The 25,783-nt window shown below is 45.5% G+C and overlaps 1 pseudogene; it reads left to right on the forward strand.

Annotated features, from left to right (window-relative positions):
- The first annotated feature begins 1,869 nt into the window (after positions 1 to 1,869).
- On the forward strand, positions 1,870 to 19,945 carry LOC109282395 (lipase member M-like; annotated as a pseudogene).
- The last annotated feature ends 5,838 nt before the right edge of the window (positions 19,946 to 25,783 follow it).

Below are 25,783 nucleotides of genomic sequence, written 5' to 3' on the forward strand. Positions count from 1 at the left end.
CCAGGGTTAGCAGGACACACAGGATGCCAGCCACCAGCCTGGCGTGGAGGGAGAAGGGGGAGTTGCTGCCAGATTCAGTAGTAGGGATGGGATCAAAAGTCCTTTCTCTGAAGCAAACATGTACTGAACACAACAATTTGCAAAGCATACAAAGGGGAACTACCAAAAATCTCTGCCTAAGTTAAGATACAGCCCAGTCAAACACAGCATACACAATTTAGTCTAACTTAAAATGTAAAGTAGGAAGACAAGAAAAAGTCTAGCATAAGTCTTACTAACCCTGAAGCCAGAGTGTCTCCTTACAGCCAGGCATTCAGAAAGGCTTTGTTTAGATTTTAGAAGTTCAGCTTTATAATGTAAATGTAGCTATCTGCACCTTCCAACCTTTGGTCTGCAACTTCCAACCGGAAGCTGTCTGCAACTTCCCTTAACTCCATCTCCAGCACATGTGTGATGATTGTCATGTCTTTGCCAACACTTCTCACCTCTCAGTCTGGTCCTGCAGGTATTAGTTCTGGGCTCACAGGCACAGGGCTTGGATCTGCACATAGGGAACTAGCTTGCCTCTCTCCCCCTCTCTGGGACTGCTTTGGAATTAATCTCATCCCTGGCCGCAGGCAAGCTGGACAGAGGTAGGCATTAGTTACGTTTCTGTCTGGCTACAGGAAAGCCATGGATGTGTGGCTGGGGTTGGCAAACTCCAGCTGTGCTCCACTGCTTTGCCAGCTGAAGAGAGATGGGATGGAGGGAGGAATTTGCCTTGGGGGCCGTGGCAGGAGTCTGGCCATGCCCCACCCCTGCTTCCATTAGAGAGCAGAGGGGAGGGGATAGCCCAGCTCTCTGGAGCAGAGCCTAGCTCAGAGAGTATGCCAGGATGCTGGGGGTCTCTGTTTTAACTGAAACCAGCAAGAGGTCTGAGACAGACATTACATAAACTGGTTTGGGCCAAATCAGTTATGTCTGATACTACATTCAACCTGGTTTATCTCAAACTGGTTTCAGCTACTTAGAAACTGGTTTATATGCATGTTATGTGCACATCTGTTCTGTTACAGCTTTAAATCAGTTTCTGATCACTTAAACCAGTTTATGTGTAATGTCTAGCCCATGTGCCTGAGCCCAACAGGGAATTTGATTTTTCTCGCCATCTTCTTGAATACCTATATTGATTGCAAGGGAGAAAGTTGGGAATCTGTACAGTGAGAGTGATATTTTAAGGTTATTGGTCATCAGACTGAGTCCTGATTCAGCAAAAATTGTGATGCATAGAGTTGAATGTGTATGGGGCCTTCATATGAACTGGTATGGTCTGTTGTTCACAGAAAGGGGATAAATAAAGTTTTAGGCTTCAGGTGTGCTAGTTAATTATGTCATTGAACAAAGTAACTATACTGCTGTGGAGAACCCTTAAAGTTCCCTTGCAAGTCAAAATGTTTACCAATTAGAGGCATTTAAGAGATGGGGCTAGAGGGACTCACCTATGAGTAGAGACAAAAGTTATATGTGAGTAAATTTCTGATGAAATCTGAGTAAGACTAGGAAAGCCCACTGTGATCCTACAGAGTTCCATTGGTAAAGGAGGAATGGATTATGCTCAATCATTTCTCTCCCAAGAATTTTCACTAGTCTTTCTGTCCAGTCATTTCCTATCTTCTTGGAAGCCAATCATGCTAATAATGGAAGATTAATATAAATTATCTTGAAAAGGTGATGCCAGCACTCGCTGTAATTCTAATTCAGTTCAGAACTACTCTCCCCCAGAAATTTTAAATAAAACATTCCCTTGCAGAAGAGGAAGGGGTCAGGTTATGACCATACAGTTGGGAGTATGATTTTGTTTGAAATCTTGAAAAAAATTATTTTGTTTCTTTTTCAGGCCCCAGGCCTGCTGTGTTGTTGCAGCATGCTTTGGCTTTAGATAGTAGCAACTGGGTTGCTAATCTTCCCCATAACAGTCTGGGCTTCATACTAGCAGATGCTGGCTATGATGTTTAGCTGGGAAACAGCAGAGGCAACAGCTGGTCTCGAAGGCACCGGAATCTCTCTGTTGATCAAGAAGCATTTTGGGATTTCAGGTAGATTTCATACAGCAAATTGTATAGAAACAACCAAGAATGGAAATTTTGTGATTCATCCTAGAGATGCTATCCATGCGTCTATATGGAAACCGGTGATCATTGTCTAAGCAGTCAGATCTTTCGGCTTAGTGGAAGCAGGTGCTGGTCCACGATGGCTGAGGGGAATTTGCTTTGTGCTGGACTCATACAGCAGTGCTAGGCTACCAGGTCCTGTCTCCCACAAGAAGTGAGTGAAGGAAAGAAACATGCACTATTAATCCTGATAAATATTATGGAAAACTATAAACCAAGGCAGAAGTAGGATAAATTGTGTTTGGAAGAAGCAGCTCTGGATGTGACTCACTCTGTGAAATCCTCTGTATTGCATCCTTTGGTTCTCTTGTTGTACTGGAGATAGGTAAATAGATTTCCATTTCAAGGGAGCAGGAAATTCTGGTTGCTCAAGGGAGATCCAGTCCCATCCCACCGTTGTATAGGCAGAGGTGAGTATCCTCACCTGGCTTTCACTTGATTTTGCAATGCACCTTTAAATGTATGGATCTTCAAAGGCTAAGAGTGACAGGCCTGAGGGCTTGAGTATGGAAGTTTAGGGTTAATGAGAGACTGTTTGTTTGTTTTTTCTCTTACAGATAATTGTATTATTTTCCTTCCTAGATGTAGAGATGATTTATAAGCTAGAGCTGGCACTAACTTACAGAGCTCAGTTGAGAGTATTGCAAGGAGCTTTTCTCAGCTGCAACATGCATTAGCACAACTAAGTCCTCAGTTTTTAAGGACTAAATCTGCTTGAAAGTCAGTCTTTTCCATTATTAGGATATCTGCAGCTATTTATAATTTTAAACTGATCTGATTCAAAAAGCCATGGTATTTACTATTACAAGTCCAAAAATCAGTAAGACATTACTACTACAGCATGTACAAGAAATCAGTAAGACATTACTACTACAGGGTCAAAGATTGAAACTTCAGGATGGCAGAATTAACTGTTGTACATATTAACTAATATCTGGCATACCTGTGATTTTCTAATGATCTTGTTAGTGTAGATGCACAGAAACTGAGACTTGAATGCAATTTTATCTTTTTGTTTTTCAGTTTTCATGAAATGGCCATCTATGATCTTCCAGCCATGATTGACTTTATTCTGCACAAGACTGGACAGGAGAAAATATTTTATGGTGGCCATGCTCAGGGCAGTGTTATAGGTATGTTTCAGGGAAGAATCTGGTTGGGTATACTAGAACCCAATGTTTGGTAACCTCAAAGAGCAAGGAGAGTTTGGTTTGGATTTCCATTCCTTTTTGATGGGCCAGTGTATAGAATTGGTTAAATCAGGAACTTTTTCCTGGAATCTACACTCAAAACTTTGTTGGTTTCTATTTAAAAAAAAAAAAAAAAAAAAAAGTGCAACCTAAAAAAAAAAGCGATTCCCCTCCTTCCTCTCCTCCCCCTGCCGCCTGCCCCCTCCCACTCACCTTTTACCCCTTGGTTATCTTGTGGTCCCACCAATTATCTAGCTGGCTTCCTGCTTCTGTTGTACTTTAAATAATTTTATTAACCTAAGCAGCTTTTGCCAGATGCTCCTTGAATTTGCTCTTGTTGTTTGCCTTATTACACTTTTATGTTTAATTTGCCAGTTTGTGTGCTTTCCATTTTCCTCATTTGTGCAGGTCTGTTATTTGAACAACGCCTTCTGTTTTGTTTTTATTGGACAGCTGTTTCCTTTTTGTTTTCTTTGTATGCTTTCCCTGAGCCTCTAATACAGCATTATTTAAAAGCTTCCAGTCTGCCTGTAGAACTTGTGCATTTTTGTCAGCTTTTTTTAACTTCTTTCTAACTAACTTCTTCCTTTATATGTAAAAGAAGTCTCTTATTTAGTGATTTCTAGCAGATTGAGCTGGACATAGAAGATCCATTAGGTAATAGGCCTGTGCAAAGTGGAAAGTATTTGATTCAGATTCAGTGGGACAGTGATTTGATTTGGTGATTCTAATCACTGCCCCAATTCAATTTGGTTGAATCTGAAGATATTCGGTGTCGAATCTTATTTGACCATGCAGATAGGCAGTGCTGGTGGGAGCAGCTGGGAGAACAGCCGGAGAAGCCCCAACTTGAGCCAGCAGCCCCAGGAGAAGCCGCTGCTCCCCAGCTTGACCCCTCCCCGCTGGGGTGACACAGGGAGTGCTGGCAGCCGTGGGAGAAGTTGCAGGGCCTGGGGAGGATTGATTGGAGATCTGTAGGGATTGCACTGGGAGCTGGGGAACTGAATCTGAAGCTGGGGGAAGCCCCTGTTCATTCCTCCAGTTCCTGGTTCGATCCCCCCCAGCTTCCCAATCCTGCCCTCAGCTCCCCAATCATTTCCACCAGCCACTGTGGCTTCTCCTGGGGCTGCCAGCACTTCCTGCCTTACCTGGTTTGGCGGGGGGGGGCAGCCAGGGGAGCAACTGGATGAGCTGCAGCTTGAGCTGGCAGCCTCAGGAGAAGCCGCGGAGGCTGGGGGATCAAACTGGGAGCTGGGGGGCCGAAATGGGAGTTGGGGAATTGAACTGGGAGCTGTGGGGAAACCCCTGTTCATTCTCCCCAGCCCCATATCATTCCCCTTAGTTCCCGGTTTGATTCCCCCAGCTCCCTGGTCACAGTGCCCAACTCCCCAGTCATTCCCCCCCAGCCCCCACGGCTTCTCCCGTGGCTGCCAGCACTGCTTGCCTCACCCCAATGGAGGGCAGCCATATGAGCAGCCAGATGAGCTGTCACTTCTTCTGGGGCTGCCGGCTCCAGCTGGGGCTCATCTGGCTGCTCCCTCAGCTGGTCCCACTGGCACTGCCTAGTACCTACCTGTACAGTCTATGGACAAAATTTCTGAATCTCTCTGTGAGGATTCTGATTCAATTTGGAGAGATTAATGGGTTTCCTGATTCAATTCAAATTTGGAGATTCAGCTGCTGAGTCAGGCTGAATCTCCTCCGAATTGAATCGGATACTGAAGCTTCGCATGGCCCTATATTAGGTAGTAGGACTTAGACCTGGCTTTACTTTCCCATGAAAGATAATTAAAGTTTTTGACACTTTCTTATAATTGTACATTCTTCAGTTCACTCTAATGCTGTACTTGTTTTCCATCTGATTAATTATTCAGTAGCAAACTTGATTTTTTTTTTTTATGACAAAGATCTATGAAATGAGGTTCAGGATAGTTATTTAATTGAAATCTATGAATAAATGCTGGTCGGCATTATCATTTGTATCTCTCTTTCATCTTTTGTATGATTACTGTAATTTTTGGTGATTTCTCAGGTTTCATAGTGTTTTCAGTCATGCCACAGCTGGCTCAAAAAGTCAAAATGCTTTTTGTGTTGGGTCCTGCATACACACTCCAAAATATCAAAGGCTTTTTACAGATCTTTGGACTTCTTGATGTGATGCTGAAGGTAGGTGATTTATCTATAAGTTATTAAGCTAATGAATAAATCATTGTGTCTCAAATCAAAATGGAACTTCATTTTCCTGGGCTTACTGTAAATCTATTCTTTTGTATACCCCTATTTGGCTGACACAGATCCTGGGGGGAGAGCCAAGAAGATATATGGAGGGAAAGAAAACCCTCCCAGGGCACTAATAGATGTGACCCTTTGTCACATGATCAGTCACTGAAAGCATTATACAGCTGTGCACTGACAAAAGTGCATGACCCATACTGGACAACCAGCATGGGTTTGTTGCAGGTAGGTCTTGCCTGACCAATCTCATCTTCCATGACCAGGTGACATATCACCTGGACAAGAGAGAAGAGATTGATATCATATAACTGGACTTTAAAAAAGCCTTTGATTTGGTGTCCTATGATCTCAGGGGACAGGGGCCGCCATCTGAGACATTGCGGAGAAGATCCCTAAGCTCCTCCAGCCCACAGTCCACTATCCCATGCTCCTTATTCATGTGGGCACCAATGACATGTCTCGGAGTGCTCCCAGCCAGGTCATGAGGTGCTACAGGGATTTGGGAGTGGGCTAAAGGGTCTTGGGACACAGGTGGTGTTCTCTTCAAGCCTACCAGTTTCGGGGTATGGGCTAAGGAGGGAGAGGAGGATCTGGGGGGACTACCACCACTGCTGGCCCACTGAACAACCCTTGCAAAGCCTGCAGGCCAAGGCACTTAAGGGAGGCCACCCCTGCCCCAGCCATGGTACAATCTGTGGGCAAGGCAAGAGCCCCCAAGGGGACACTTGCCTGTCTGTACACAAATGGCAGGAGTTTGGGGAATAAGCAGGAGGAACTCATCCTCCTGCTTAACACAAATAATTACGATGTCATAGGAATAATGGAGACCTGGTAGGACTCCACCCATGACTGGACCAAGGGTATAGATGGCTATACCCTATACAGGAGAGATTGAGTAGATAAAAGGGGCAGGGGTGTAGTTCTCTATGTTAAGGAAAGATATGAGTCCCTGCAAGCTGATATTGGTGACCAGAGTGGATGACTGGAGACCTTCTAGCTTAAAATCCAGGGGAACACAGCACAGGGGACACAACAGTGGGATCCTACTACAGACCTTCCACCCAAAGTCAAGAGCTTGATTAGGAGTTCACCCGGGAACTGGCTGAGGCCACATGCTCCAGGACTATGGTTATCATGGGCGACTTCAACTACCCAGACATATCGTGGGAGGGTCACTCAGCAAAATCTGAGTGGTCGCAAAGCTTCCTATCATGCGTGGATGACCTCTACCTGACTCAAGAAGTCTACGGGCCAATGAGAGGTAAAATGCTGCTCAACCTTGTACCGGCTACTGGGAATGACCTAATCAGTGACCTAGCGATTGATGGGAAGCTGGGTGACAGCAACCATGAGCTTATCACCTTCCCCATTTCCCATAAAGCTGGCAAGTCAGTCAGCAACACTGAAGTCCTTGACATCAGAAAAGCCGACTTTGACAAGCTCAGGAGGCTTGTCAGTGAGGCCCTAAGGGACCATGATTCCAGGGGGAGGGGAGTTCAGGAAGAGTGGTTGCTCCTCAAGGGAGCAAGCCTCAATGTACAAGCTAATTCTATTCCATCTCGGAGGAAAGGCAGCAAGAGGGCACAGCAGCCCCCCTGGCTCTCCGGGGATCAAGCAGACCTCCTGAGGTTAAAAAGAAAGGCCTACAAAGGATGGAGGATGGGATTAAATCAAAGGAGAAATATTCTGCACTGGTCCAGTCCTGCAGGGAGCAAACCAGGAAAGCCAAGTTTGCAACTGAACTCCAACTAGCTTTGAGCATCAAGGACAATAAAAAGTCATTTTTCAGATACGTGGGGAGCCGAAGGAAAAGCAAGGGCAACATGGGACAACTGACACCCAGGAAAAAGCCAACCTATTAAATGGGTACTTTGCATCGGTCTTTCATCAGTCCCATGGGAAGCCCATGCCCACTACGGGACAGGGAAGTCTGGGTGAGGGAGATCCCCTGCCCTCCATCAATGCCGACCTCGTGAAGGAACACCTTGAGAGGCTGGATGCTTTCAAGTCAGCTGGCCCTGATAATCTACACCCCCGGGGTACTCAAGGAGCTGGCGAGCATCATAGCCCAGCCCCTGGCACAGATCTTTGAGAACTCCTGGTGCTCTGATGTAGTGACTGAAGACTGGAGGAAGGCCAATGTGGTGCCTATCTTCAAGAAAGGGAGGAAACTAGATCTGGCAAAGTACAGGCCCATCAGCCTGACGTCTATCCCAGGGAAGGTCTTAGAAAAGTTTATTAAAGAGGCCATCCTTAATGGACTGGCCAATGCCAACATCCTGATGAATAGCCAGCATGGGTTTGTTGCAGGTAGGTCTTGCTTGACCAATCTCATTTCCTTTTATGACCAGGTGACCTATCACCTGGACAAGGGAGAAGAGATTGATGTCATGTATCTTGACTTAAAAAAAGCCTTCAATCTGGTATCCCATGGTCACCTCTTGGCAAAACTGTACAATTGTGGCCTTGGGCTGACCACGATCTGCTGGCTGGGAAATTGGCTCCGTGGTCAGACCCAGAGGGTGGTAATTGATGGGAGTCAATCGTCATGGTGCCCTGAGACCAGTGGGGTCCCCCAAGGCTCTGTCCTTGGACCCATATTGTTCAACATCTTCATTAATGATGGGGACATTGGAGTCAGAAGCAGACTGGCCAAGTTTGCCGATGACACCAAACCTTGGGGCAAAGCATCCACACTTGAAGACAGGAGGATGATCCAGGCTGATTTGGACAGGCTCAGCAAATGGGCGGACGAGAACCTGATGGTGTTTAACACTGAAAAATGCAAGTTTCTCCACCTTGGGAAGAAAAACCTGCAGCATCCTTATAGGCTCGGCAGTGCTATGCTGGCTAGCACTACAGAAGAAAGAGACTTGGGGGTCATCATTTACCACAAGATGAACATGAGCCTTCAATGCAGTGCTGCAGCTAGTAAAGTGACCAAAATGCTGGCTTGCATCCATAGATGCCTCCTTGCTCCCTGAGGTGAAACGGGGGAGCAGAGCAGTTCTCTGGAGCCAGAAGAGCCCACGCCGTCACTCCCCCTGGCCCCAGCCTCCAGCCCCCAGCTTCAGCCCCTGGCCTCAGCCTCCAGCCCCAAATCCCAGCCTCCTGGCCCCAGTCTCCAGCCCCTGGCGCCCTACCCTCAGCCTCCAGGACCCAGCCCGCAACCCCCTTCAGTAAGTGTCCCACACTGGACCGAGGTGGCGCGCTCATGGACTAAGGTGGTGCGCTCATTTACTACTACTTCTTAGAGGAAAAAATTGGTAGTTGATGGAAGCAAATCATTATGGTGCTCTGTGACCAGTGGTGTCCCCCAAGGCTCTGCCCTTGGACCAGTTCTCTTTAACATCTTTATCAATGATGTGGACATTGGTGTCAGAAGCACGCTGGCCAAGTTGGCTGATGACACTAAACTGGGTCATAGCATCCACACCTGAGGAAAAGCCTAGTGATCTAGGCTGACTTGGATAAGCTTAGTAAGTGAGTGGACACAAAACTGATGATGTTCAATACCAAAAAATGTAAGGTACTCCACCTCGGGGGGGGGGGGAACCCCCCCCCCCCCCCCGTAGTATGGTTATAAGCTCGCCAGTGCTACGCTTTCTAGCACCATGGCTGAAAGAGACTTGGGGTTCATGATTGACCACAAGATGAACATGAACCACCAATTTGATGTTGCAGCTGGTAAAGCAAATAAAACTCTGACTTGCATTCATAGATGATTCTCAAGTAAATCTCAGGATGTCATCCTCCCACTGTACTCAGCCTTGTTGAGGCTGCAGCTAGTGTACTACATCCAATTCTAGGCTCCACAATTCAAGAAGGATGTTGAGATGCTTGAGAGAGTCCAGCAGAGAGTCATGTGCATGATCAGAGGGCAAGAGAACAGGCATTATGATGAGAGGCTGAGAGCCATGGGACTATTCAGCCTAGAAAAGTGCAGGCTCAGGGGTGACCTGCTTGATGATCTTTAAGGTCCCTTCCAGCTCTAATGTCTATGAAATCTATGACTTCAGAGCACTTGAAAAATGAGGGTTCAGATGAAAATATACATTATATGAGGGTTCAGATGAAGGTGCTCCAAAACTGAGAACCTTAATGTCAGTCAGCACAGCTGGGAATAGGGCGCAGCAGATGCAGTCTAGCTCTGCTCCTTACGCTATCTTTGGAATGGAAGGTGGGGAAGGGAGCAGAGGGAGCTTATTCAGGGGGCTGACCAGCCAGGACTGGAGGGTAGGACAGGTAGAGTGGAACCTCTCTGAGGTTGAGGGGGGCTCTAGTCCACCTGTCCTACCCTCCAGCACTGGGTGGGCAACCCCCTGAAGGAGCTTTTTCCTCTCCCTTCCCCCCTTCCCATTCCAAAAACAGCACCAGGTCTTAGAAGGAAGGGATGTGGAGCTAGGGGAAAAGCACCTGCAAAGATGAAGTTTCTTTAAACTTTAGCTCATTTTCTAAACCTGAGACCCAGCAGAAATGTCTGTTGTATCCCTGGGATAGCTGTAACTCACAGTGCTTCCAGCAAAGCACCATGAGTTACAGCAGGGAGCTACATGTCTGTCAGCACCCCCAGTTCTCATAGAGCAACTTAATTATTAAGCAGAAAAAGAGAGAACAAGTGGGGGATAAACACAGATTATGAATTAGTCAGGGGATTGGTATGTCTCCACTGCTGCATACAACCCTTGGGAATGTGTAAATATATTAGTGCTGGTTAAAAATGTACTACAGGAAATTCCAAGGTTTTGGAATATAATTGAATCTTGCATTTGCATGAAAAGGTGTGGGGGGGGGGAGGGGAGAAATCTCAAACTAAAAAAATCAAAAACATTCTAAAATATTGCTTTGACTTGGTTTCAAATTTGTTTTATTTCAATATTACAATAATTTAATTATAAATATTAACAAAGTTCCAGTGATTTGACCTCACTGAAGTGAATTTTTTAAAATTTTTGAAACAATGCATTGGTGCCTTTAACATTTTTTGAGGTAATTTATGGGTGTCTGCCAAAACTTTTGAATTTAAATTAACTAGGAATTTGTTACAAAACTGTGTTTTGTAAAAACTTATTTGATCAACTCTATTATATAACAATGATTTGTATATAACTCTATAGTGACTTAACTTGCCCTCTTTCAGCTTCCCTTCCTCTTTAATTATCCTCTGCTCTTTGTTTAGCTGCATTTGTTTTTTCATATCTGGCTCCCAAGCTAATGGAACATCCCTATTTAAAAAAAAAATAAATAAAAACAGGAAAAAAACCATGATTGGCAAATGTTTTATGACTTGTACCCTACTTCTAATGGGAAACATCCAGGCCTGCATCATTAATCCATTATAATATTATGAAAGCACCCAGAGCATTATGGGAACCCTGTCAGCCCTTTATCTCTAATAAAGCTTCTTTGTGCAGCTCTGCTGGGGCTGAGTTCAAAATAGTCAGCTCAGCCCATATTCTCTGTGGGGGTGGGGGGATGCAATAGCAGGGGAGTGCTACATTCACACTACATAATACAATAATGTATACAGTGACTTATATTTTTGGATAGCTACTGATAGAAACTTATTTTGTAACTCAGGATGGGCAATTATTTGGGTCTGTGGGCCACATAGGCAGTTTTGGGAAGCTATTGTGGGCTTGTCGGCACCCTCCTCACCGCAACACCCTGTAACAGCAACCTCCCCCCTGCAAGAGCCCGGAGCCTGTGTGCCCCATAGCTTCTCCCCACCACCGGCACCCAGCCTCAGCTTCTGCCAGGCAGCCACTGCAATCACTACTGCTTAATGTGAGTGGGCAGTCTGGAGCAGGTGTGGCCTGGGCTGGGGTCAGGACTGTGTGTGGGTCCCGGCTGGTCTGGAGCTGGTCCACTCTTGGTGTGGTGCCAGGGCTGATGCCATTTGTAGGTCCCTGCCAGACTCCATGGGGCTGGTGCCCGCAGTAGCAGCAGCTGGAGGGAGCTGCCACCACCCAGACTGCCTAGAAATAGAGTCCAGCTATGGAGCTCCCCAGCACCACTATATGCCCAGGAGTGGTGGGATATGTTACAGACCAGACAGCAAATGGGCCAGGCAGGACCGAGGAACCTATCGTGGGCCAGACTAAGTCCCTCTGTGAGCCATGGTTTGCCCACCCCTAATGTAACTGTTATATCCACCCATTGTCTGTAGTGATAACGTGTAACCAAACTCTCACTTCAAGGTTTTATTACATTTGGGGTTACAGGGATTTACCATGTTCATATGACTACAGAAGCGTGAAGATGTAACAGGCCCCTGCAACACATTACATAAATTACACAATTAACTGGTTAATTGAAGAATAAATTTAGACTGGGCACATGTGCCAAATAAGTACCATGCCATAAATATGACTATCTAGCTTTGAAAAGAGCCAAGCAGCTATAAAACTACTGCTGAAAATGTGTAACAACTGCATAGTTATTTTTTATCTAGCTTTAATCTGAATGTGTAACAAGGCCCAGAATAATTTAGCTGATTGGAGCTTATGTACACTCTCAAGTGGCAATGCTCCCTGGACTTTTAAAAAAAAGTTTAAAAGTTATGCTTACCTTGGAAATTCTCAAGAGCAGGCTAGACAAACATTTGACTGTGATGATTTAGTTAGACAGTAGCCTTCTTTGAGCAAGGAGGTCGGGCTAGATGACCTTCTGAGTTTCCTTTCAGCCCTAGTTTTGTACGATTCCAGGAAAAGTGCTGTCAGAAAGTGCTAATTTATTAAAAACAAACAAAAATGAAAAACAAACAACAACACACACTTTTGATGGGAATTCTTCAGTTCAAATAAAAATATTGGCAGAAAATTCAGTCAAAATCAGTGTGGGAGAGACTGTGAATGTGCAGCATGCTCACCAAGACGTGGCAATCCCACCACATATTTGTAGGAACTTCAAGTGCCAGATCTTGCCTGATTGTAAGTAGTGATTTCAACTTGGGTCTGTCACATGTTTGATGAGAACCTGACATCACAGTCATGGGTCATTTTGGGAGGCTCCTTTATTTGTACAATCTCCTTCTGGTTTACTTGGAATTTTTTTTAAGGTGGTGTTTTTGTTCAGGTGTAGGAAGATATCAAAATATGCAGTCTCAAAATAATCTGCAAGATGTAGTTCTTCTTTTCTAGTGAGCCAACTTGTCAGGGATGGATGTGTGTGGCACCAGAGCACAGTGCAATCCAGCAGCCTTGACCAATGAATTGTCAAGATCAAGAGAAAAGCAGGGTAAAGAGATCCTAGTTGAGGGCTGCAATACTACAGATTCAGGGTCAAGGGTGAGGGCAGTGGCGTACCGATGGGGGGGGGGCAGGGGGCAGCAGGGCCCATGGCCCCTAGGCATTGACCTTGGGGGAGGCGGTGGCCGGGCCCTTCAGAGTCAGGCAGAGAGGCCATGGTGCCTCCTGCGTTTGGTGTGTAGTTTGCTGCCCCTCCTCACCCCCCCCAGCAAATTGTAAGTTTCTTCAGATGTTCTGGCCAGAAATTCTGGCTGCTGCTCCTCCCCCCATATCCGGTGTGCTGCACTGTTAATTTCCCCGCAGAAGTGCTGTTGGATGGGAGAGGGGCCTCGCACTCTGCTTGGATCATCCCCAGGGAAAAGGGGGGGGGGGAGCACAAATGCAAGCATTGGCCCCTGGGCACTGGAGACCCATGGTACATCACTGGGTGAGGGAAGAACGATACACCTTAAAGAGGTAGCTAGATAGTTCATCTGAAGGCAGGGTAGATTGGCAAATTGTAGACTAACTGAAGTAGAGATGCAGAAGCTTTCCTCAGCAGTGGCTTCATCAGATGCTATGAGTTGTTGAAGAATACTTACACAACTCTGATTATATGTGGAAATCTGCTGTGACTTCTACACACGAAAGGAAATCAAAGGAAGTAGGAAATAATAAGTCTTTCTTCCTTCTAAAGGTACATTTTCTTGTCAGTCATAGAATGAAGGTTACAATCATTAAAAAGCCTTTGAAGGCACCAGACAGTGGCTAGGGATGCTGAATTATATCCCTTGTGGCAGAGCAATGAATATATGAATGAGGTGTGGGTGTGCATGTGTGTGTGGTGTTGCATACACATGCACACGTGCACACAGTATTATAAACAGGAAAGGGAAGAAGGAAATCCAAAAATTCAGTAAATCCAAAAAAGATTGAAAGGTTTGGGAGAAAAAGGGAATATCTGCAAGCTTTTTCTGTGTCCTGGGACTAGTAATTGCAATTAACTGCAATGCCATGAAACATTTCTATTCCTAACTAGATTCATTAAGGGTGGGGGGGAGCGGTGTTTGTGTGAGAGAACAGTTTCATATATAAATCAAGAACTGGAGAGAGAAGATCAAGAGAGACTTCCATCCTTGACAAGACTCCTCTCTCTGTCCAGAAAACCCCCCAAAACTGCAATGACCTCACATCTCTAGTACAGTGGTGATCTTTTTTTGTTTTCTGTTAGAAACTCCTCACCCAATTAAATTCTCTTACATATCTTTTCTGGAAGAAACGTTTCCATGATTAAACCAGGATTTAAAACTATTTATATCTATTAAGTTATGAAAAACTATGATTACAATATATTTTGAGAGCATTATAGAGAACATTATCCTTGTGTTTACACAGCTTATATTCGGCAAGAAAGAATTCTGCCTACTGAATAAGAGACTGAGAGCATTTACTGCTAGGATGTGCAGCAATCCTTTAATAGACAGACTTTGTGTCAAAGCCCTTCTCTATATTGGTGGATGTAATGAGAAGAATTTAAATGTGGTATGTATACCATTGCTTCCACTTTGTATTGATCTGCATTTGTCCTAGATGTGTGAGAATCTTTATAATGTTGGAAAAATGAGGGAGTCTTCACTGTTGCAGGAGCTAACAAACTGAAGTCATTACATATTCAGTTAGGATCTGTTATCTCTATTGATTTTTCCATCCAATAACTTTAACATTTTTTCACATAGGCCTGTACTTGCTTATTAAGCCTGTGTGAGTAGGCAGCTATTCGATCCAGCTTCAGATCCGGCCGCTTTGAATGCCAAGGATCTGATCTGGGTTCCCGCTTTGATCCAGCCGAAATGGCTTCAAAGCTTTGGAGCCGCCTCAGAGATCTGGCTGTAGGGTATAATGGGGAATCAATGAAATATCTATAACTTTGTTGTTTTTTGTGTGATTTGGTTGAAACTTGCAGGTGTGGTAGCCTCTGCTGAGTGCATGAAGTCTGCTAAGTTTCAGGAAGATCGGTGCAGGGGTTTGGGGGGTACTGTACCCCAAATTCTTGAAAGCCAAACTCATGTCACGTGTATGTATTACACCACAGGGTGGCGGAAACTGCAGGGTTGGCAGCCCCGGTGAGGCCACAAAGCCTGCCAAGTTTCAAGAAGATTGGTGCACAGGTTTGGGGAAACTGCACCTCAAGCTGCTGACAGGCGAAACTCGTGACATGGGTGACACCGTGTGTGTTAAGGCGCAGCGGGCTGAAAGCTGCAGGGATGTTAGCTCCTGCTCAGGCCACAAAGCTGCAGTAGGAGCTTTTCATTGCCTCAGCAGGGGCTACCATCCCTGCAGCTTTCACCCTGCTGCACCTTAACACACGCAGTGTCACCCGTGTCACAAGTTTTGCTTGTCCACATCCACGCAGTTTCCCCCAAACCCCTGCATTTATCTCCTTGAAACTTGGCAGGCTTCATGGCCTCAGCAGGGGCCAGCACCCATGCAGTTTTTAGCCCACTGCGCCTTAATGCACACAGGATCATCTGTGTCAAGAGTTTCACCTGTCAGCAGTTTGAGATGTAGTTCCCCCCAAAGCCCTGCATTGATCTTCTTGAAATTTGGCAGACTTTGTGGCCTCACCAGGGGCTACCAACCCTGCAGTTTTCACCCCCCTGTGTTGTAACACATAGACGTGACATGAGTTTTGCTTTCATAAATTTGGGGTGCAGTTCCCCCTGAACCCCTTCACCAATCTTCTTGAAACTTGGCAGGCTTCACGCCCTCAACAGAGGCTGCAACTTCTGCATGTTTCATTCAAATGGGACAAAAAACAACAAAGTAATAGATATTTCATTGATTCCCCATTATACCCTATGGCTGGATCTCTGAAACGGTTCAGAAGCTCTGAGAAGCTTCGGAAAGCTTAAAGAAGCCAGTGTTTCAATCCAGACATGCCACTTCAGAAGCTGAAGCATCCAAAGCTTCTCTGGATCCAAAGCACGGGCCGAAGCCTCACACAGCCCTATTGCTTATTTCATTCGCATGTCTGAAGACTCTGTGGAGATAACAGGCATTTTTTTCCATGTAATGCCATGAAGAATTTCCATTCCTAGTCAGTGTATTCTGAAGGCACTGCAGAATAATTTAGGTGAATGTCATCTAATTAATGCCAGCTCAGTGATCTTTTAGCTTCAAAAGATGTGTTCTTGTGAACCTAATACTTCTGTTTCATTAGTAATTTAATTCCCTGAATGAATACAGAAGTTTTCAAAAATTATTCCAGGTTCTCAGAACCCCTATGAATTTCCAGTTTATTGGTAGTTCTGTGCCACAGCTGTTGAGAAACGTCCTTTTGCTTCCGGAGAAGTTTGTCTTAGCCCACCCATTTAGAAAATCCAGACATCTGAAATACTTCACTATCTTTTACAGAGCTGGACAGATGTGTACATATCAAAGTTTCCAGACTATACATCTGTAAAAAATATTCTTCACTGGGGTCAGGTACAGTTCATGAAATGTATGATGACTATTAAGCAGTGCTGTTTTAAATTATACTATGATGAGGTTTGACTTTCTATCATCTCACTTGATTTATCCAATCAGAATTTAATTCTGAACTATTCTGGAGAAGTAGATTATGCATAGTAAATTATGGGAATTAAATTACAATTATTCTTATTACCTTGGTTGGCAATAAAGGAAAATAACCCATGTATCACGTGTGATCTATTTACATCCTAACTCTTTTAGGCCAACCTAATTTTCAGGTGTTTTCTGGGGGAATGTCACTAGATAAATGATACTCCTTTGTCAGTTTCTCTGAAAGGGGTGATGATTCTGTTCATAAAAGATAGTGTGTAAATATTGCTCTCATTTTCTTTTCTTTTAGGTCAGAAAAACAGGAGAATTTAAATACTTTGATTATGGCTGTAAGAACAAGGAGAAATACAACCAGGTAAGGAGTTGTTGGCTGTTTGGAAGGATGATGATGAAAACATAGCAAAATGAGTAATGGTTGGATTTTGGCACTGGGACAGTAAGATGGGACATGGCAGAGGAGCTGTATTCTCTCTGGATCCTGGTGTTTTAATCAGCACATGGTTGTTTCTTGTCACCTGTTGTATTTCTTCTGAAACAAATGCAAATTCTCATATTCTTGTAAATCCTTATATTCTTTATACAGGGAAATTTCAGGATGGAATATCCTATGACAGTAAAAGCCATTATTACTTTAGTTCTCTGCTGGACCTTATAGAGCTCTTTTTACATTACTCTCTTAAAGTAAATGCAAATAGTTTGAACAAATCCCAGTCCTGATGCATCCTATCTGGGATATCTTTTTCTTGGTAAAGGGAAGATCCCTGTGTGACACACCACTGTTTTGCTTTGACAGTCATTTTGTGTAAATGTTCATTATGTCAGTAGTCTTTGAAAAACTCTCACTTTTTCTACCAGACCACTCCTCCCTTTTACAAGATAGAAGATATGATCGTGCCTACAGTGCTGTGGAGTGGTGGCCAGGACTGGGTTTGCCCCCCTGAGGACCTCTCCCTTCTCCTACCTTGAATTACCAATTTAGTTCACTACAAGAATTTTCCTGACTGGGACCACTGGGACTTCATTTGGGGATTGGATGCAGCTCAGCGTGTGAAGTCCTTTATCTGATGGAGAGGTATCAGTGAAGGAGATTTTCTGCTCTTAAATTAAGAATTCATTTTATTCCTATAATTTTTGTACGGCTGGTTGCTTTTGTGCTTCTTGGGAGTTGTGGTTTCCAGTCTACATTTTTCAGGAACCACTTTGCAGTAGAGGAATGAGCTTTCTGAAGGCAAATCTTGCATTCAAGTGTCTTGCATCTCCTGGACTCCTTCCATTAAATAGACATCTATGGAGTGCACAAGTCTAGGTTGCATACGTACCTTTTATCACCTAATCCTCAGCACCTTACAACCTGTGATTTGTGCTCCTGCTGCTGCAACTGACAAATCCTTCATTTTGCCCATGCAAGGTATATTTGTGCTGTGCTCTGTTAAAGTGATACATGTATAAGTGGCTCCAGCTTTTAATGCTACTGTTTGAAGCAACTGTTCCTTATCTGTCCTTAATGTTTGTGAAATGCATTCCTTCTGGGAAGAAGCAATGTGCCTGAGATACAAGGCTAAATAATTTTCTGTGTTAGTGGAACACATTTAGTAATTGCACCAGAAACAATTTAGGAGATAATTGGAGAGAACAGGCATCTTCCACAACCAAAGCTGCTAAAAAGGCAAGTCTTGGCAAGACAACTGAAGCAAACCAATGAGTAATTATTATGTCAAGCCATCCTGAAGTTCACAGGAGCCAAAAAAGAGTGAAATGGCAGGATGTGATTCTTGGAGGTCATGTCTGAATTCCTTTTTGGTTTATGAATACTCCTCCTGGCTGCAGTGTTCATGGGAGACTTGTACCATGCATTTTCAGCAAAGGCTTGACATGTGGTGGACACACTTTGTATCTATGACAGAGCATCAAGGGCCATCAACACTCAGGGACTCTTCCCTACTGGCACAATAGTTTTCTTATCAACAGGGATCCTAGTTTTCTCTGATAAAAACCCACAACTTCTCTGATTAAAAACCCCCAAATCTGTGTTTTCCTGTGATTTAAAATGAAGCACCACTATGTATACAGGTATCAATTGAACACAATGTTTTATTGATATATTTACAATTTTAAAGCAATTTGGAAGCCTACCAATGCCTCAGTCATTATACTAAAATAAATTCAAAATATCTATAAATTTTGGCTTTTGATTTTGGGTTTTTTATCATAGAAAATCAGAATGCCCCCTGCCCCTTTGCCTCACCAGGATGTGGGTCCAGCTGCTGCTGTCCCTCCCACTGCTTTGTAATGCTGAGCAGTCCTGATATGCCGGTGCCCCTGACTCCCAAGCCATAGCCTCCTGGCACTGCTAGTGCGCCTCACTCCAAACCTGAAGCCCCATAGCCCTGCCAGGGCTCCTCACTCCAAGCCCACAGCCCCGCCAGCCCTGCTGATGCCTAACACTCCTGACCCACTGCCCCCTAGCCCCAGCCCCCAGTGTGTAAGGGACTGAGTGTGTGGGGAATGTGGGGGGGGGCACAGACAGTGGGGCAGAAGGGTCATATGCTTCACAAGATTTCTGCGTGGGGCTGCAGCGGGACTGGACCAGCTGTAGGCAGGACCTGCCTCTGTGACCCAGCAGGCAGGACCCAGTGCAGGAGGGTACACCTTGCCACCACGGTGAGGCTCAGCTGTGGCAGCAGCAGTGGTGCAGTTATACCATACCCCCTGATGCTCATGGGTGGGCAACAGGCATCTTATATGGGTGACCTTGATGGTGAAGCGCTACCTCCCATGCAATTTCCTCCTGCTGGGCTATGGAGGAGGCTTCTGTCCAGTGCCAGACTAGCCATGCTGCAGCCCTGTGCCACACTGTGGGCACAACTGCCAGCCTGCAAGGGGAAACCCACAGTTTCCCATGCTTTTCTCCTTTAAAAGGAAAAATCAATGATTTTCTCCTTTAAAAGAGACAATCCACCTTTTTATCTGACAAAGATGAAAATCCGCAGCAAATGGGAAACCCAGATCTCTATTTATCCATAGAACCAAGGACTTTTTAACTTTGAACACTTGCCTGCTCAGAAATTGACTGATGTGGATGGAGGATTAGATGCTAGAATTTCCCTGGCATGTAGCGAAAAGAAGAGTGAGAGATCTGCTGACTGGTCTTTAAGCAAGGGATGGAGCATTCCCCTGCCATGGGACATGGGAACCTTTTCAAGCCAAGGAAGGAGGAAGCCCAAGAGAAGTGTTGAAACAAACTGAATGTGAAATTTGTTGTGAAGCCTGCTGTTTTCCCAAGATCTGAACTCATAACATGCCCAGTAAGGGCAAAGTCTATGGGTCTAACCATGATATTAAAAAGCCTGTATTCATTTCTTGCTCCATGGTGTTGGAAAGAGGGGAATTTCTTAAGAATTTGTGGTGGACCTAACTGCTCAAACACTTTCTTCTGCTTCCTTATATGTTGACTTCCAGTCAATGACTAACATTTCTCTGTTGTTAATGAACTCTATTAATAGTGTAAAGCTTCTATTGCTACCTTGGTTGGCAATAAAGGAAAATGACCCACGCATCATATGTGATCTATTTACATCCTAAGTCTTTTGCTCAGCTTCTGGTTGGTACAATGCTGTATAAACTTTCCTCTTGTGAGCCAGAGTTCCCACTATGATGTTGCTGATGTATATTGATGTTGCTGCTCATCCAGGAGAACACCATAATGGCTCCTATACAGGCTTTGAGTGAAATTACATGTTAGAACATAGCAAGTGCTAATTGTAAGGAATGTTAGGCTGTGTTAAGGTTAAGTAATGCTAGTGATCAGTCATATTTAAGGGTAATAACTTCCTTAATGTTCCCTGATCAGACCTTCTGCTACAGGGCTGGTGAACAAGGATGTGGCTAGGCGGTGCAAGTCTACTCCGTGCCTTCCCTGCTGGTCAGTAGGGCTGTGCAAAACAGCACCATTTCATTTAAACTTCCATTTTAATGGGACAGTGTTTTGTTTTGAGTTTCATTTTGTTTCAAAGCACTGTTCCATTTTGTTTCATTGAAACTGTTTCATTGTTTCGATGATGTTTCAAGGTTTTGCCCATAGGCTATAATGGGGAAGCGTGAAAATGCCTATACCTTTGTCATTTTTTGGCAGATTTGGATGAAAACAGCAGGGATGGTAGGCATGGGGCATGAAGCCTGCTACATTTTAAGGAGATTGAGGTGCAGTTTCCCAGAAAACCCTTCACCTCAAAGTCTTGTAAGCAAAACTCATATCACTTGTAAGTGTTAAAGCACAGCAGAGTGAAAACAGCAGGCATGATAGCCCTTGCTGAGGACACAAAGTCTGCCAAGTTTCAAGGAGATACGTGCAGGGATTTCTGGGAAACTGCACCTTAAACTACTGACAAGCAAAACTTGTGATGTGTGACTTTGTATGCATGTTAAGGCAGGCCCTGATTGGCACTGGGGCCTCTACACAACATGGTAGTGTGCCCCAATGAAGCCGCCTCCTCCCCTACAGCCTCAGTCCGGTCTGCCACTTTAAATAACAACAGGTAATAACTTAGTAAGCAGCACAGTAGCACCAGCAGCATCTCAGGCAGCCAAACTGTGACAGAGCTTTCCTTTCCTTTCCTTTCCTTTCCTTTCCTTTCCTTTCCTTTCCTTTCCTTTCCTTTCCTTTCCTTTCCTTTCCTTTCCTTTCCTTTCCTTTCCTTTCCTGCAGGAGCTTCTTCTCCAGCAGCTGCCAGAGAACTCTCCCTGCCAGCCCCAGCCCTGGGGCTTAGGTGTACCCAGGGCCCCGCCTCTTTTCAGTCAGTTGACTGGGGACAGGTGCTAGGGATGTAGGTTGTAGTCGTGTTGGTCTAAGGACATGGCACTGGCAGACAAGGTTCTTTGGGTCAATCTGGTATCTTTTAGTAGACCAACTGAACAGTTGGAGAAATATATCTTAGCAAGACTTCAGGTTGAAAAATCCTTTGTCAGGCTGAGGAAGCACCTCTAATTGGTGTGTGTGTGCTCTTCCTGGATGGAAGGAATAGTAAAGAAGCCAGCGGCTGGCATGCAATGCAGGCAAGAAAGCCAGTCAGTAAAAATGGAAATGAAGGTGCCAGGGAGTAAGGGACAGGCTGGGCTGTGAAGGCGAAGCGGGATGTAGCAGTGCAGGTAAAAGTGCAGAGGTACCTGTGGAGTCAGATGTCCGGCAGGTTGTAGTGTGTCAGAATTCCAGCATTTATATTGAGTCCATGAGTGTCTGTACCTAGGAGGCTGATGAAGTGCTGTTCATAGGCTCATCTGTGAAAAGTGGTTTGTAAATTCAAACAAGCACTGAACCTCGCTAATCTCATCACCAGAAGCCAACTTCCTACAGCTTAAAACACACCAAATGGATCCAGGACATGTCATGACAAGGCATGCAAAACCTGCCAACAATATCTCCAGTATGGAGATATCTTCACAATACAATACATATCTCCATCAGGGCACTTGGTGCCCTGATGGAAAATACATGGAGACACCAACCAACAACTGCGCACCAAAATGAGCACACACCAAAAATCTATCAAAGACAAAAACAGAATATGACCTGTCTCCAATCTCTCAGGCCTAATCCTCAAAGGGAATATACAAACCACTTTTCACAGATGAACCCATGAACTGCACTTCATCAGTGTTCTAGGCACAGAAACTCATGGACTCAATATAGACATTAGAATTGTGACACACTACAACCTGCCAGACATCTGACTCCCCAGGTACCTCTCCACTTTTACCTGTGCTGCTACATCCCCCTCCCCTGCCCCCCTCCCCTCCTCCCCCCACCCTGTCCCTCACCCCCTGATGCCTCCATTTCCATTTTCACTGACTGGCTTTCTTGCCTGCATTGCATGCCAGCCTCTGGCTTCTTTACTATTCCTTCTATCCAGGAAGAGCACACACACACACACCAACTGCAGGTGCTTCCTCAGCCTGACAAAGTCCTACCAGGCCCCCCCGAACCTGGCACAGTGCAGTTTTAGTGGTCATGCCCAGGACCACTAAAGGCCTTATCCTTCCCCATAGCCCCAGTCCATACCTCCAAGTTCATCCTGGCACGGGAGCTCAGCAGGGACATGTTTTTCTCCTGCTGGCTGGTGATGCAGTGAGTGCCACCTCCAGCTCTGAGAGCAGGGCATTAAATGGTTTAAAGAAAAAAAGAAATAGGTGTGGATGGAGTAAGGAGGGTGGCATTCACACCATCTGCACCTGGAGTTTGGGGAATGCCAGCAGCTGGAGGTTCACCTTGAGGAACACCAGCTGCTCCACCAAACCAGGATCCAAGGAGGTATGGTAGGGTGTCACTACATCACCAGCAATGCTGAACACCCACACACTTGGAACACTGGTTGGTTGACAGGACAGGTGTTCACAGGCAACCATGGCCAGATCCTGCCACATCTGGCTGCAGCTTATCCAGTAGGCCAAGGGGTCACACAACAGTGGGTCCATGTCCTCAGCAAGATAGGCAGCCACCAAGGCCTGAGAGCTATTTGCCTGATGGTGGGGTCTGGTGCATCTGGTCCCCACCATTGAAGCCATGCCCTTGGCCCACATTGACAGCACTTGTGGTGGAGGAGGAGACTGGCTGATGGATGGCATGCTGGCATGGGACAGTGGATCCCCCTCTTGTATGCTCCCCTTCACCCTCAGGTCACAAATGGCAGCCAGCATGTGGACTGTACTGGACCACAAGAGATCAAACAGTTTCCTGATGCCCTCCTTTAGCCACCTCACCAGTGCCTGCATGTCTGGTGATAACGGCTTGCCCCAGTCAGGAACATTAATCCCCTGGAACTTCTCCATTTGGTTCTGATGTTCCCTCACTACCAGAATCACCTGGCTAAGGAGGGCATCACTAGCACTGAGGGTCTCAGTGGCCTCGAGGAAGGGCTTGAGGACCACCAAGATCTGGGAGAAGGTATCCCACTCAGCTCTGTTAAGGGAGCAGCGGATCCCAATCTCCCCAAGCAAGGCCATCTCATGGATGGCCTTCTTTTGCTCCACCAGCCTCTCAAGCATCAGGTATGTGGAGTTCCACCGAGTCTATGTATCCTGAATGATTTTGTGCTATGGGATATTCAGCTATGCCTGTTTGTCCCACAGCATCTTGCCCTCCTTAATGCTCCAGTGGAAGTAGCCCGCAACCTTCCTGCTTTTGGAAATGAGCTTGCTGGTGGTGCTGGTGCCATCACCAGCAGCTCTGTCCCCCTCCAAGGTGTCCCTGACAATGAAGTAAAACTTGTGTACCACACAGTGTATGCCAACAAAGTTGGCATCATGAACTGTCTTGACTATATTGGGCCAATTGTTGGTGACCATGAACCCACAGGTGAGCTCACCCTGCCCAATGAGCCACCCCTGCACCAAGCAGTTCATGGCCCCCATGATCTCTGTTGCTGTGAGGGTCTCATCCATCACTCTGGCTTGAAGGAGTGCCCACCAACTAGTCACACCAGTGCCCTGTGAGGGAGAGGTATGCATGATCTCCACCCTGGCTGCTCCAGATGTCTGAGGTGAAGTATAAGGCCACCTGCAGACCTGCTTTGCTCAGCTTCTCCCTCAAGTACTCCCTGCATGCCTCATATAGGGAGGGCACCATCATCCTGCTGAAGGTGGTTCATTGCAGGCACTTGGTAGGATGCCATAAGCACCATGAGCTGCCTGAAACCTGGCCACTCAACTAAGGAGAAGGGCTTGTCATCAACAGCAAGCATTTTCCCAATGCTTTAGGTGATCTCGCTTGCCCTTGCAATGTGCCCTGCTTTCTGTCTGCCTTTCCCCCACTGTTCCAGGGTGACCTGCTTCTGCTTTGGGGGGATGGTGGCTTTGGAGTGAGAGGGGGACTTCCCTTTAGGCACACTCCTGCTGGTGCCAGGCTGAGGGGGAGCAAGGGCAAGGAGGTAATGCCTGCAGAGATGCCTCAGCATCCCCATGGTGCTCATGTGTTTTGTTCCCTGCCCTGGCTAGTTTTGGCAGTGCAGGCAGATAGCATATGTGGGATCATCTGCCAGCTCAGAATGATCCCAGACCACACTACCCACTCACTTCTGGGGTGCGGGTGCATGTGTGGATGCTGCAATTTCCCCCTCTTCAGCAGGCAGAGGCACAGCAACAGGAGGAGCAGACTCAGCTGAGCTACTTGCCTCCACAACCTCTATCTCAGCCTACAATAAAGTGCCTTCTGGGGAAGGAGACCTGACTCTATGGGAATCTTGAGGGATGTGGAGCACAAACTCAAATGATTCCTCATCCTTCCGCAGAATTTCCCTTGCTAGGGCACTCAGATCCAGCTCCAGCTCTTCCTCTGGCACTGGAAGACTCAGGATGCGAAGTGAAATGGGGGTGGAGGAGATTATCATGCTGGTGCTGATGCTTGTTGTCATGGTGGTGGTGGTGGTGGTGGTGGGCGGGGTTATGGCTGCTGCTCTTGGAGGGGATGCAGACTCAGGCACAGGCAGTGGACCGGCACTGCTCCCCTCTCCTTGCTGCCTGTAGAACTAGTGGAAGCCTCATGCCTGCTTATTGTAGCAAAGAGGCTGTATGAGACTTCCAGAGGTTTAACCAGATTCACAGTTTATACTTTAAGATAAAAAAGAAATTAAAATGTAAATATTCTTGGCCTACCTCTTTAGAAAATATGAAAATTTAAAATATTTAATTCTCTCTTCAGGGGTCACACAGATATCTACATGACAATACATCTGTAACAACTTACCTGCATTAGGTGAGAGAGAGTTTCTGAAATAGATGAGTATTAAACAGTGATTCTGTTTAGAGTGTTTATCTAGAATTTGACATTCTATAATCTCACTGCATTTATCCTTTAAGAGTTCAAATCTGCTTTACTGGGGTGAAAGAGAGGGTACATAGTTAACCATGGAAATTAAATGACAAATTATCCCATTTTTTCTTGGTCTTGTTTTGAGGTGCTTCTTAGTGAATGGCTCCAGACTCCTGTGACTTTTTCTGTAGGTGGTTAATGGCTTGAAGATTGTATTTAAAGGTTTGCTTTTTGGGAATTGGTTTATAGGTGTGTGTGTGTGTGTGTGTGTGTGTGCATTAGAATGGTTCAGGATTGGAAGCAGGGATTCATTTCTAAAAGCCTGGGTCTCATACAGTTTTCTCAGTGTTCAGAAGCAGACAGGCCATCTAACAAATAAGGACACATAGTCTGAGAAACTGGGGGCATGTACCACACTGTTCTATAACATGAAATAAGGTGGCACCAGCTCACAAGGCCAAAGATGAGGGCCTAAAAATTCCTGTTTTGGGAAGGGTGTGCATGTGATGAGCTTGGAAATGTATTGATGAAACAGAAAATGGACAGTGTGATGAATACAGAGAGACCAGTGATAGCTATGGATGAAGAGTCATC

This window comes from Alligator mississippiensis, chromosome 6 (assembly GCF_030867095.1).
Source record: "Alligator mississippiensis isolate rAllMis1 chromosome 6, rAllMis1, whole genome shotgun sequence".
Lineage (NCBI taxonomy): Eukaryota > Metazoa > Chordata > Crocodylia > Alligatoridae > Alligator > Alligator mississippiensis.